General features: G+C 35.7%; 1 long non-coding RNA gene across 3 annotated transcripts; it reads left to right on the top strand.

Moving 5' to 3' along the window:
- The first annotated feature begins 7756 nt into the window (after window positions 1-7756).
- LOC148782311 (uncharacterized) lies at window positions 7757-11861 on the top strand. 3 transcript variants are annotated; one of them, XR_016053235.1, is made up of 4 exons: window positions 7769-8522; window positions 8595-9631; window positions 9722-11042; window positions 11145-11861. It is a non-coding gene; the product is annotated as an uncharacterized LOC148782311 (long non-coding RNA). The 3 variants fall into 3 exon arrangements; XR_016053236.1 differs by having other exon boundaries at window positions 7757-10928; XR_016053234.1 differs by having other exon boundaries at window positions 8595-11861.
- The last annotated feature ends 207 nt before the right edge of the window (window positions 11862-12068 follow it).

Raw genomic sequence — 12068 nt, 5'->3', positions numbered from 1 at the left:
TCCACGTATTTCTCTCAAATATCTCTCTCTCTCTCTCTTCCTCCTCACGTCTCTCTCTCTAGGAACCAGCAAAAGCTCCAGATATTGTGGCTTCCAAAACCATTTTTTGGTTCATGGGATCCATTCGTAAAATCACTCGAGCTAACTGCTAACTGCCCGGTTAGATCGAAACAGGCTGGTTTTAGGTGGTTAAGGTGATCTACTGGTATTTTAAAAAAAATTTAAAAAAATGTATATAAATTCTAAAAAATAAGGAATTTTATTTGTAATGCATTTTTAAATATTATTTACATTATGGTAAATATTAAAAATTGTTTTGGTTATTAATACTCAATTTTATATTTTCCGATGTTTTTTAGAAAATTTTTAAAATAGCCATTCAAATATATAAAATGGGTCAAAATCCATTTTTTCATCAATTTTCAATTTCATTTGAATGTGTTTTGTTTTAATCATTCTTTATAGGTTTCTTGTATTTTAGTAGATTTTTTTGTGTCTTTTTTATTGTTTTTAAACACTTTTTTGACCGCCCGGGACTTGCTTTGTTAAAGCAGTTGAATCGGCCAGTTTAACTGTTAGGCTGGGTAAACCGCTTCCAAGGCCATATCCGGTTAACAGTTCCAGTTTGATTTTGTGAACATTGATAGGATCTCTCTAATTTTGAAAGAAATGTATCCATTTTAGTTTCTCCCTCTACCCCATATTCTCTTTCGTCATTAAAAATCCCCCTTTCTCTCTCCAAACCACAAAACTCACTTTCTCTCTCTAAACTAGAGAACTAATATCTCCATCTAAACCACGTTCTCTCTCAAAACTAGAGAACTCACTTTCTCCATCTAAACTAGATAACACACTTCCTCTCTCTAATGAAAAATCATTGAGGAAAATAGGTACCAACAAAGGCATCGAGGCCCCATGAGAGAGAAGGCATGATGTATGTATCATAAAAGAGGAAAGAATAAATGGGAGCATCTGATCCTGCTGAGATTGTTAGTGAAAATTATTGGAGCTCGTATGAGATAAAAGTCGAGATCAAAGAAGGGGTGCTATGAGGCTGGTGATTGCAGAGCCTGGATTTTTGGATTAGGAACCTTGTTGCATGCCTTTTAGAGAGAGAGAAAGAAAAGTTTTGTTTACAGAGGAAGCTCTGTAACCCTTTTATGTTTTTGTTGTTCCCTTCCTCCCTTTGGCTTCACATTTTATAGGGAGAAGAGGGGCTAACCGGTATATTTCTCTATCGGGCCTCTAAGAAAAAAAAAAGAAAAAAGGGTTCCCCTAATCTCAGTAATATTCATCCAACGTTCATGTGCACGTTGGACCCTATGAACTTTGGATATAATTTTTTTGGATAATTATAATGAACATTGGACTCTCACAATTGTAGGTTAAGACACATAAGACCTCATTGTCATACGTGTCAACATCTCCCACTTAGCTATGACGGCTGAGTATAATAAGTCACATGCATACTCTCACTTTTGAATATGACCTTTAAGAAAATATATTGTTATGAGGTTTGTCTCATGCTTTCATGGATATGCCTCTCATAACAAATATCCATTATGAGGATTTTCATGCTAATGTGGATTTGTCACTCATGAAAACTGATTGACTAAAAAAATTTGAAGTCATATTAAGCTAGCATGCTTAGACAGTAGTTCAACACTTAGACTCTTTGTTAATAGATCAAGAATCATATTTGATGTGGGCAAGTAACTAACAATTACTTCACATTTCTCAACTACATCCTTAATGTAGTGATATTGGACATCTATATGTCTTCATTTGGAGCTATTTGCCCCACTTTAAATTAATTTAATTGCAGCTTGATTATCACAAAATATTTAGATCGGTCCATCGATTATTTGCAGTTTTAAGTCATCTATGAAGTGATTCACATTTCCCTTTCTCCGAAACAACAAAGGAATCAATTCGGGTAAAGAATCGAGAAATCCCTGTATCCAAACGACGAAAGTACAAGCAGTGCTGCATGCAATATATTCTGCTTCCAGTGTGTACCTAGTTACACAGCCTTGTTTCTTGCTAGACCAGGAAATAATTGCCCTTCTAAAGAGGAAAATATGTCCTAAGGTGGACTTACTATCGTCCTTATCCCCAACAAAATCAACATCTGAATATCCTATAACTTCAAGTTTATCTGCTTGAAAATACAATTTTAGATGCTTTGTTCCCTTAATGTACCTTGGAATTCTTTTTCTTGGCTTTAAATGAGTTATGCCTGGATTACTTTGATATCTACTAATAAGTCCTACGGTACAATTCAAAGCTGGTCTTGTACATCTTACTGAATATACCAAGCTATCGATAGCTTGTGCATAGAGAACGCTAGGCTTTTCTTGTCCTTCTACTGGACAATCCTTCATAAACAACTTTACTTCCTTTTCAACAGGAGTAGACAATGATTTACAATTTTCCATTTAAAATATTTTGAGAACAGAGTCAATATATCTCTCTTGGTTTAAACACAATATTTTTTATTTTCTTTCTCTAATTATTTTTGTGCCTAGGACATAAGATGCTTCTCCCATATCTTTCATATCAAATCGAGAAGAAAGCCATGACTTAGTCTTATCAATCATTTCTAAGTCATTTCCAACTATTAGGATATCATCCACATGTAATGAGAGTATTGTGAATTTACTCTCACTCTTTAAGACATACAAGCAATGGTTCAATCTATTTACTTCATATCATATCTATAGGATGACATCATGAAATGTTAAGTACTATTGTATTGAATATTGTTTTAAACCATATAAAGGTTTATTTAATTTGCATACTTTATTTTCTTGACATTTAGTTATAAAGCCCTCAAGTTGCTCTATGTAAATGGTTTCCTTTAGTTCACCATTCAAGAATGCACATCCATTTGGTAAAGTTCTAAGTCATAATATGCAATGATTCCCAAAATTATTTTAATGGATATAAACGTTGCAACTTTCCATTTCTTTGAGTAAAACCCTTTGCTATTAACCTAGCTTTAAATTTATCAATTGATCCATCAGATTTTAACTTCCTTTTAAGTACCCATTTAGAACCCATAGGTTTTCTATTTGATGGTAAATCACATAGATCTCAAACTTTATTTTCTCAATAGAATCTAATTATTCTCTCTTGGCATTAACCCATTCTTGAGATTCTTGTGATTTCATAGCATCATTGAATTCAAAAGGGTCATGGATTTCATCTAAGCCAATGAAGTTATCTATCTCCTCATTCTTATAGATATAGAAATCATAAAGGTATGATGGAGGAGCTTTAGACCTCTTTTGACCACTTAACATTGGGTGAGTGGATGCTTCAATATCATCATGTTGATCAGGGTTATCCATATCCACTGTAGGTAGTAGTTATAAGTCATCTATGATATTAAGTGGATTATCATTATCTACTACAAGTAGGTTTTCTTCAATAAAATCTTCTAGGAACTCAGCATCTCTGCTTTCAATGAGTCCCTTATCTTTATGATAAAATCGATATCCCTTTTATCCTTCGGGGTATCTTATAAAATTACAAATTAGAGTTCTGTTTTCTAATTTATTTCTATGCTAATATGGAATTAGGACATGTGTAGTCGACCCCCACTTCTTTAAGTTGGATAGATAAGGTTTTCTAGTTATCTATAGTTCATAAATGGATAGAATCTATTGCCTTAGTTGAAACCCTATTAAGAATATACATGGATGTGCTTATTGCTTCTCCCCAAAAGGTCTTGGGTAGATTAGCATGAGCCATCATGGATCTAGTCATTTCTAATAGGGTTCCATTACGTCTTTCAGGTATTCCACCTTGTTGTGGCATATAAGGCATAGTGGTATGTCTTTTAATACCATATTCTTGGCAATAAGTATCAAAAGCTTCAGATATATATTCATTTCCCTTGTTAGTTCTAAGAACTTTGATGTTCCTACCCAATTGGTTTTTTACTTCCTTTTTATATTGTTTAAATTTTTCTAAAGCTTCTGATTTATGGTGGATTAGATAAACATATCCAAATCTAAAAAAATCATAAAAAAAAGTGATGGAGTATGACATCCCTCTATGAGTTTTAACATTGAGGGAATCACAAATATCTAGGTGGACCACATTCAATAACTCACAAGGAGAGCTGACAGGTTGGAAATTCGACATTATTTAGATTAAGAATAAGACATTTATTTATTAATCTATATATTTAGTTTTGTCCAATGTGGCCAAGCCTAAGATGCTAGGTATATGCATCAACATCCATTACACAATCAATATAACCAGAATTAGTTGAAATTTTATTATCAGCTTTCTCATTTACATAAAGAAAAAACAAGTTGTGGTCATCAACCATGTGTCCCCAAGCATAAATTTTTCCATGCTTTCCGATTGATACTTTTAATGATTGAAAATGGACTTCAAAACCCTTTCTAACGAGCAAAGGGATAGATACAATATTTTGTCTCATACAATAGACAAAATATAGATCAGTTAATACAAGGTCGATTGTCCCTACATATAATCTACAAGTTCCTATACCTAATACATTATAATAGTTGGTATTTCCCATGTAGATGCATTTCTCCCCATCTTTATTTTATTGAGGTCCTTGAAGATGACTTTTGAGCTTGTGATATGTCGATTAGTGTCTGAGTCTACCCACTATCCCTTGATGTCGTGGTCTGTCAGCAGGCACTCAGAAACCACGCAAACAATTTTACGCCTCTTGCTTCCATTCCTGTTATTCTTTGGATTTTACAGGTTTCTATTATATAGACAACGGTTCTTGAAGTGACCTGGCTGACCACATAAGAAGCATTTTGGCGGTCCTTATTTAATTTCTTGATTATAAAGCTTAGTTCATCTCTTTTGGAATCGATTGTTCTTTTTATTAAACTTCCCTTGAAATTTTTTGTTGTTAGGCTTGGGTTGGCTAGATTTGGAAGGTCTTTCAGTAAGCAGGAGCTAACTCTTTTTATCTTTGTTCATGTACTCTTGCTCTAAGGCTATTTGCATAGGTAGGTCCTCTAATGTAAGAGATTTTGCATTCAACTTAAGTGCACTTGTTAACATCCTCCATGCAGGTGGAAGGCTATTTAAAATAATGAAAACTTGCATGCGCTAGGGGACTTCATTCTCAACAATGGCCAAGTTCTTAGCCATAACAAGCATATTGTTTACATGTTCCACTACATTATTACCCTCATTCATTTTAAATGAGTTATATTGCTCTCAGAGCAATCCGAGGTGTGTTTCAGAGGTTGAGTTATATTTAGTTTTTATTACCTCCAACATTTTCTTTGATGTTTCACGATACTCGAAAACTTAATAAGGTCATCTTGCATAAAATTTAACATAGAAGTTTTGTTATGAGGTCATCCTCTAAAATTTTTTCTAACTTTTTCTTATGTTCTTTAGTTGGTTTATCACCAACTACTGGTGGATCATCTTTTAGTACATATATGATTCTATCTTGGATAATGAGATATTGAATCTTTTTCTTCCACATCCCAAAATTGTTTCCATTCAAATTTTCAACTTTAGAAAGCTTAGCCATTACAATTCTACTAGTCATTTGTTAAGTTTTGTGTGAGCAACCTAATACTTTCTAAGTTCCAAAGAAGCTAAACAAGGAACCAACAATTTAATATGTGGCCAATACTTGTATAGAAAGAGCTACAATTATTTCATAAAACAATATCAGTTATAAAATGATCCCTTAAAAAAATATGAAATAGGCAATCTCCTTATCTACAAGTAAGCACTATAATTATCAAAGATAATATAAAATTTCCCTTTTATGATATTTATTTAGGGTGCATGAACAATATCAAGGGTGTGTGAGCTGTTACAATAAAAAAGCAAATATCAAATATGTGATTCACTGTAGAAAACAAATCAATTTCTATATCACACCAAGATAGTAAGTGCATTTAAATATCAACAATACTAATAATGAGCAAAATAAGCCTTCCATTTTTATTCCCCCCCCCCCCCCCTCCCCTCCCCCCATTTTTTTTTAATAGAGATATATTGCTGATATTAGCAATATATATGACAACAAAATAGTAAAATGTGTATTCAGAGATGCGATATATGTTCATAGTGATTGAATCGATGTAACAGATAATTCACCATAAAAATATTTAACAAATATGCGATATATGTGCGATTTAATAATGGGGTTGCAATGACTTGCACAAAACTAATACGTGAGGTTGGGGCCCACCAAAAGTTAACTACTTTCTTAGATTAAAAGATACGACTGCTGCTCATCATTTTATATATTTCTATAATTATAAGCAATATCATAAATTAAGATATATATGCTATTATTGAGTGACAACAAAATATATGGGTTTCCTTGAAGATAAGCTTGAATATATATGGATCCAATACAAGATAAAATGTGAATAGTGAGAAGATAGAGAGATCAAAGGGCAAATACGTGATATATAAAATACGATAAAATGCATGCCTCATATATGCCTCACAATTGAAGATAAGCTTGAATATATATGGATCCAACACAAGATAAAGTGTGAGTAGTGAGAAGATAGAGGGATCAAAGGGCAAATACGTGCTTTTGAGTAGGAAGTGGGTTTTCTCTGTAAAAAAAAAAAAAAACTTAAGGAGAGAAAGTTCCTAATTAACAAAGAAATAAAATTGTAGCCAACTTTTATGGTAGAGAAGGAAACGAGACTAGTTTGCTCATAAAGATTAGTTTTTCTTTTAATGAAATTTACAACATGATGCAAGGTATGATTTTTTACATTTTATCAGAACCAAACTTGCTGGAAAAAAAAATGTATATATCCAGAAACTCATAAAGAAATATAACACCAAAACAATATGGAAGATGAAACATGGATGTTCTAATACCAATGCTAGTGAAAATTGATGGAGTGCTTATGAGACTAAACCTAATATCAGAGAAGGGGTAGATTTTTGGATTAGGAACCCTTGTTGGTTGCCTTTTAGAGAGAGAGAGAAAGAAAAGTTGTGTTTACAAAAGAAGCTCTGTAACCCTTTATGTTTTTGTTCTTATCTTCGTCTCTCTGGCTTCCCATTTTATACCGATAAGGGGGCTAACCATTATATTTCTCCAACGGGTCTTTGAAAAAAAAAAGGATTTCATTGATCTCAGGGATATTCATCAAACTTCCATATGGACGTTGGACCATATGAACGTTGGATATAAATTTTTTGGACAATTATAATGAACATTGGATTCCCACAATTGTAGGCTAAGACACGTAAGGCCCCATAGCCACACGTGTCAACAGCTGGGGAGATTTTGAGCAAAAGATGTCATGAATGAGCAATAAACCTTTGAGAGCCACAACCCAACTTCTAGTTTTGTGCAACCTTTTAGATATAGAGAGGAGAGGAGAGAGAGAGAGAGAGGATGGGGAAGTTTGAGTCCATGTAAAAACTCTAGAGTGTTTATAGTTGAGAGAGGAGGAGTCGTGGCTTGTGGCTTTGATAATGGCAGCCTCGAGGTCAAGGTGGGTGAAGCCTAGCCTTCTGTTCACCCTTGCCATGTAGATGCTTTGTGTTATGTGTTTATTTTTGTATCAAATAAATTCTGCGAATGAAGCCCTAGTCTTTAGGAGAGAATGTGGGTATGAGCTATTTTGTAAGAATTAGTTGTTAAGTCCTAGTATTTAGGAGAGAATGTGGGTATGAGCTATTATGTAGGAGTTAATGGTTGAATGTGGGTAGGAATCTATAAAATTAGATGGTGAAAGATGTAATAGGTATGAATGTTTTATCTAATCACTGCTTTAAGCATATGGAGGTTTAGTTTCCCTCAAAGAAACTATTGGTTTCCTTTTCTATTTTATTCTTTTATCTTGAGAGTCCATCCAAAATACATAAGAGTAAGAACAAAGGGAAGACTCGTGAGTGTTTTTATTTAGCTCGTGAGAGTGTCCTGAGTAATTGGGATACAACCAATCGAATTACTCAATTTTGCCGACCTTATACGTAACAGCGTGGTATCAGAGCCAGGCATGGCTGACTCACACCTAGATCGAATGGAGACTGAGATGGGGAACCTTGCAGCTGCGCAACATCAGAAGTTCAAAGCGATGATGGAATTCATGCAATAAATGTTTGCTGCTATCAACACTAGGCTTGACAACGTGTCTAACAACCATGAACGAGATAAGAGCTCCCATAATCATCCTCAACGAAATGGAAGCAGAATCAGTACTCGCACCGTTGGTACGTGTCTTCCGATAGTGGTAAAGATGAATTTCCCCAAGTTTGATGGAGAAGAAGATCCAACCAGTTGGAAGGGTGGGATGTTGTCCTAAGTGCTCATTGGTTGAGCACATTGGGTCCCATCGTGTGGGACTTCTCTAAGATGCAGATGTCGTCCAAAGTTGACGGCAAGGAGGTCGCTCTTAACGGATTAAAAGCTCCATAAGATAAAATCGTGGATGAGGCCGAATTCAACAATGAAATTAAGAAAAGGAAGGGAGGAATCTTGTTGCAGGTTTATTCCTTGTCTATGATGGACCCGCAAGGTAATTACGTTCCAAAAAAATCTCAAGTTATTATTAATGTGGAACTCGGCCAGCTGTTACAATCCTATGCAGATATCTTCCAAGAACCGCAAGGGCTCCCTCCCAAGCGGAATCATGATCATCAAATACTTTTTAAAGGGGGAAGCAGGCCCATCTTCATGTGGCCCTATTGATATCTGCATTATCAAAAGTCGGAAATAGAGAAGATGGTGGGCGACTTGCAGAGAGCTGGTGTGATACGGCCAAGTAGCAACCCTTACTCTTCACCTATACTATTGGTAAGGAAGAACGACGATTCGTAACGGAGGTGTGTTGATTACAAAGCGTTGAACCAGTTTATTATGAAGGACAAATTTTCGATACCCATTATTGAAGAGCTACTAGATGAATTACATGAAGCTTCTTTTTTCACAAAGCTGGATATGATATCGGGGTATCACCAAATTCGCATGCAAGCTGATGACGTAGCTAAATCTGCTTTCTGCACTCATCAAGGCCATTACGAGTTTTTAGCGATGTCGTTCGGGTTAACGAATGCTTTGTCAACTTTCCAGTCATTGATGAACCCCGTCTTCAAAAAGTACCTTCATAAGTTTATATTGGTATTCTTTGATGCCATTTTAATTTATAGCCAGAGCTTCATTTGAAGCACATTGATATTGTTTTTTATATATTAGGATCTCACTGGTTGTATGTCAAAAATGAAAAATGTAATTTTGAGCAGAGGGAGGTGAAATATTTTGGACATATTATCAGCCACCGTGGATCCAGAGAAGGTGAGTGTTATGCTCGAATGGCCAAAACCAACAACTTTGAAGGCACTGCATGGATTCTTGGGATTGACTGATTATTACTGTAAATTCATACAAAATTACGGTAAAATTGCAGCACCCTTAACCAATATGTTGAAGAATGACAGGTTCAAATGGGATCCACGACCTGAAGCATCTTTTGAGCATCTGACGAACGCCATGACAAGACGTCGGTTCTAGCCTTGTCCGATTAATCTAAGCCTTTCATCATCGAGTGTGACGCCTCTAGCGCAGGAATTGGAGGGGTGCTGATGCAAGAGAAGCGACCAATGGCATTTTTTAGCCATGCATCATAAGGTAGAAATTTACTTTTATTTACTTATGAAAAAGAAATGCTGGCATTAGTCCTTGCAGTGAAAAAATGAAAGCATTATTTTACTTGGGCAGCAATTTATTGTTAAGAATCGATTAGAGGAGTTTAAAATATCTATGGGAGCAGAAAATTACAACTCCTGCTCAACAAAGATGGTTGGTGAAGTTAACGGGCTATGACTTTATCATCAAACACAAATTAGATAAATAGAATATGGTGGCCAATGCATTGTCTAGAAGGGAGGAGATAGAAGAAAGTTATGCAATCTCCAGGCCAGTCCCACAATGGCTCACTCCAATCCATGAAGAAGTTGAAGGCAATCTGACTCTGTAAGAGATTGTGAGTTGAGTGCAGCAAGGTGAAGTCGTGGGGCCATTGGCACTATAAAGAAGGGATTTTATTATTTAAAGATAGAATTTTCCTGTTGGTTGAATCTTCTTTGATTCCTATTATTTTGGAGGAGATGCATTCTAGTATGCATGAGCGCTACCATAAGACTTTTTAAAGAATAAGATCTATATTCCTTTGGAAAGGAATGAGGCGAGACATCAAGAAGAATATTAAGCAGAGTGACATATGTCAACATCAAAAATGGGAAAACACCTCACCATGTGGCTTTCTCCAATCTCATCCCATTCCTATGCAGTTATGGATGGATCTATCCTTGGGTTTTATAGATGGACTCCCAATTTATAGGGGTAAATCTACAATATTCATGGTGGTGGATCACCGGTCTAAATTTACTCATTTTATCCCTATATCTCATATGCATACTTCATCATCAATGACTCATATTTTCGTTGATACATCTTCAAATGACATGGGATGCCAAAAACCATAATATGTGACAGAGATCCGATTTTCACAAGCACATTTTGGAAGGAGTTATTCCTTTTACAAGGCACGTATTTTAAATTCTCATATGCTTACCATCCTCAGACCGACGGTCAAACTGAGGTGATGAACCGAATGGTTGAGATGTATTTGTGGTGCGTTATTGGTGACAAGCCAAAAGAATGGGTTCGTTGGATTTTGTGGGCAGAATACTGTTATAATACAAGTGTTCATACTTCTACAAAGAAAACACCTTATGAGATCGTCTATGGTCGGCCTCCACCAACTCTGTTATCCTATGTTCCTGGTGCAACTCAAGTGGAGTCGGTTGATAAGGAGCTTTATGACCGTGATCAAGTTTTCAAAGAATTAAAGAATCAGTTGCAAACTGCCCAAAACCACATGAAGAAATTCTATGATGCTCATTGGACAGACATGAGTTTTGAGGTGGGTGAATTCGTTTATCTTCGCCTACAACCACATAGGCAGGTTTCTGTTGCACTTTGTAAAAATGTCAAGTTATCACCAAGATATTATGGGTCATTTGGTATCATTCAGAAGGTAAGAACAGTAGCATATAAACTCAACCCGCCTAGTGAATCAAGGATCCATCCAGTCTTCCACATATCTTACTTAAAAAAGAAGGTGGGATTAACTGTGCAGGTGCAACACGAGCTTCCCAATGTACAAGAAGAAAAAGATGATGTTTTGGCTTGGCCGTAGGCTGTGCTTGATCGATGAATCAGAAAGCGACTTGGAGAGATTCTCATACACTGGCAAGGACTCTCCCCATCAGACGCAACTTGGGAGGATTTGAAGCAAATGAAGACTTAATTTCCAAAGTCCACCCTTAAGGAGGGGGGAAGAATGTTATGTGTTTATTTTTGTATCAAATAAATTCCATGTATGAAGTCCTAGTCTTTAGAAGAGAATGTGAGTATGAGCTATTATGTAGGAATTAGTTGTTAAGTCCTAGTCTTTAGGAGAGAATGTGGGTATGAGCTATTATGTAGGAGTTAGTTGTTAAGTCCTAGTATTTAAGAGAGAATGTGGGTATGAGCTATTATGTAGGAGTTAGTTGTTAAGTCCTAATCTTTGGGAGAGAATGTAGGTATGAGCTATTCTGTAGGCTTAGTGGTTGAAGGTGGGTAAGAGTCTATAAAATTAAATGGTGAAATATGTAATAAGTATGAATGTTTATATGGAAGTTTAGTTTCCCTTGAAGAAACTATTGTTTCCCTTTTCTATTTTATTCTTCTATCTTAAGAGTCCATCCAAAATATGTAAGAGTAATAACAATGGGAAGACTCATGAGCTTTCTTATTTAGCTCGTGAGAGTGTCCTTAGTAATTGGGATAAAACCAATTGAATTACTCAGTCTGCCAACCTTGCACGTGACACTTTGCTTGTCCTCCATGGCATCAGCTGCTCTCTTGAGGATCATCATCTCTCTCTAGAAACACAAATACACAAATATCTGCAAATACCCAACATGTTAGAGCTCCCTCTCTTTCTCTTTAAGACCTTTTGGACCAGATTTTTCTCACTCAAAATGCCCAATTGGATAGAAATCTCTCTCTATAAAGG

The sequence above is a fragment of the Amborella trichopoda genome, chromosome 4, assembly GCF_054954075.1.
Source record: "Amborella trichopoda isolate Santa Cruz 75 chromosome 4, AtrichopodaSantaCruz75HAP2 v2.0, whole genome shotgun sequence".
Lineage (NCBI taxonomy): Eukaryota > Viridiplantae > Streptophyta > Magnoliopsida > Amborellales > Amborellaceae > Amborella > Amborella trichopoda.
This window is presented reverse-complemented; position numbering and strand designations above follow the sequence as displayed.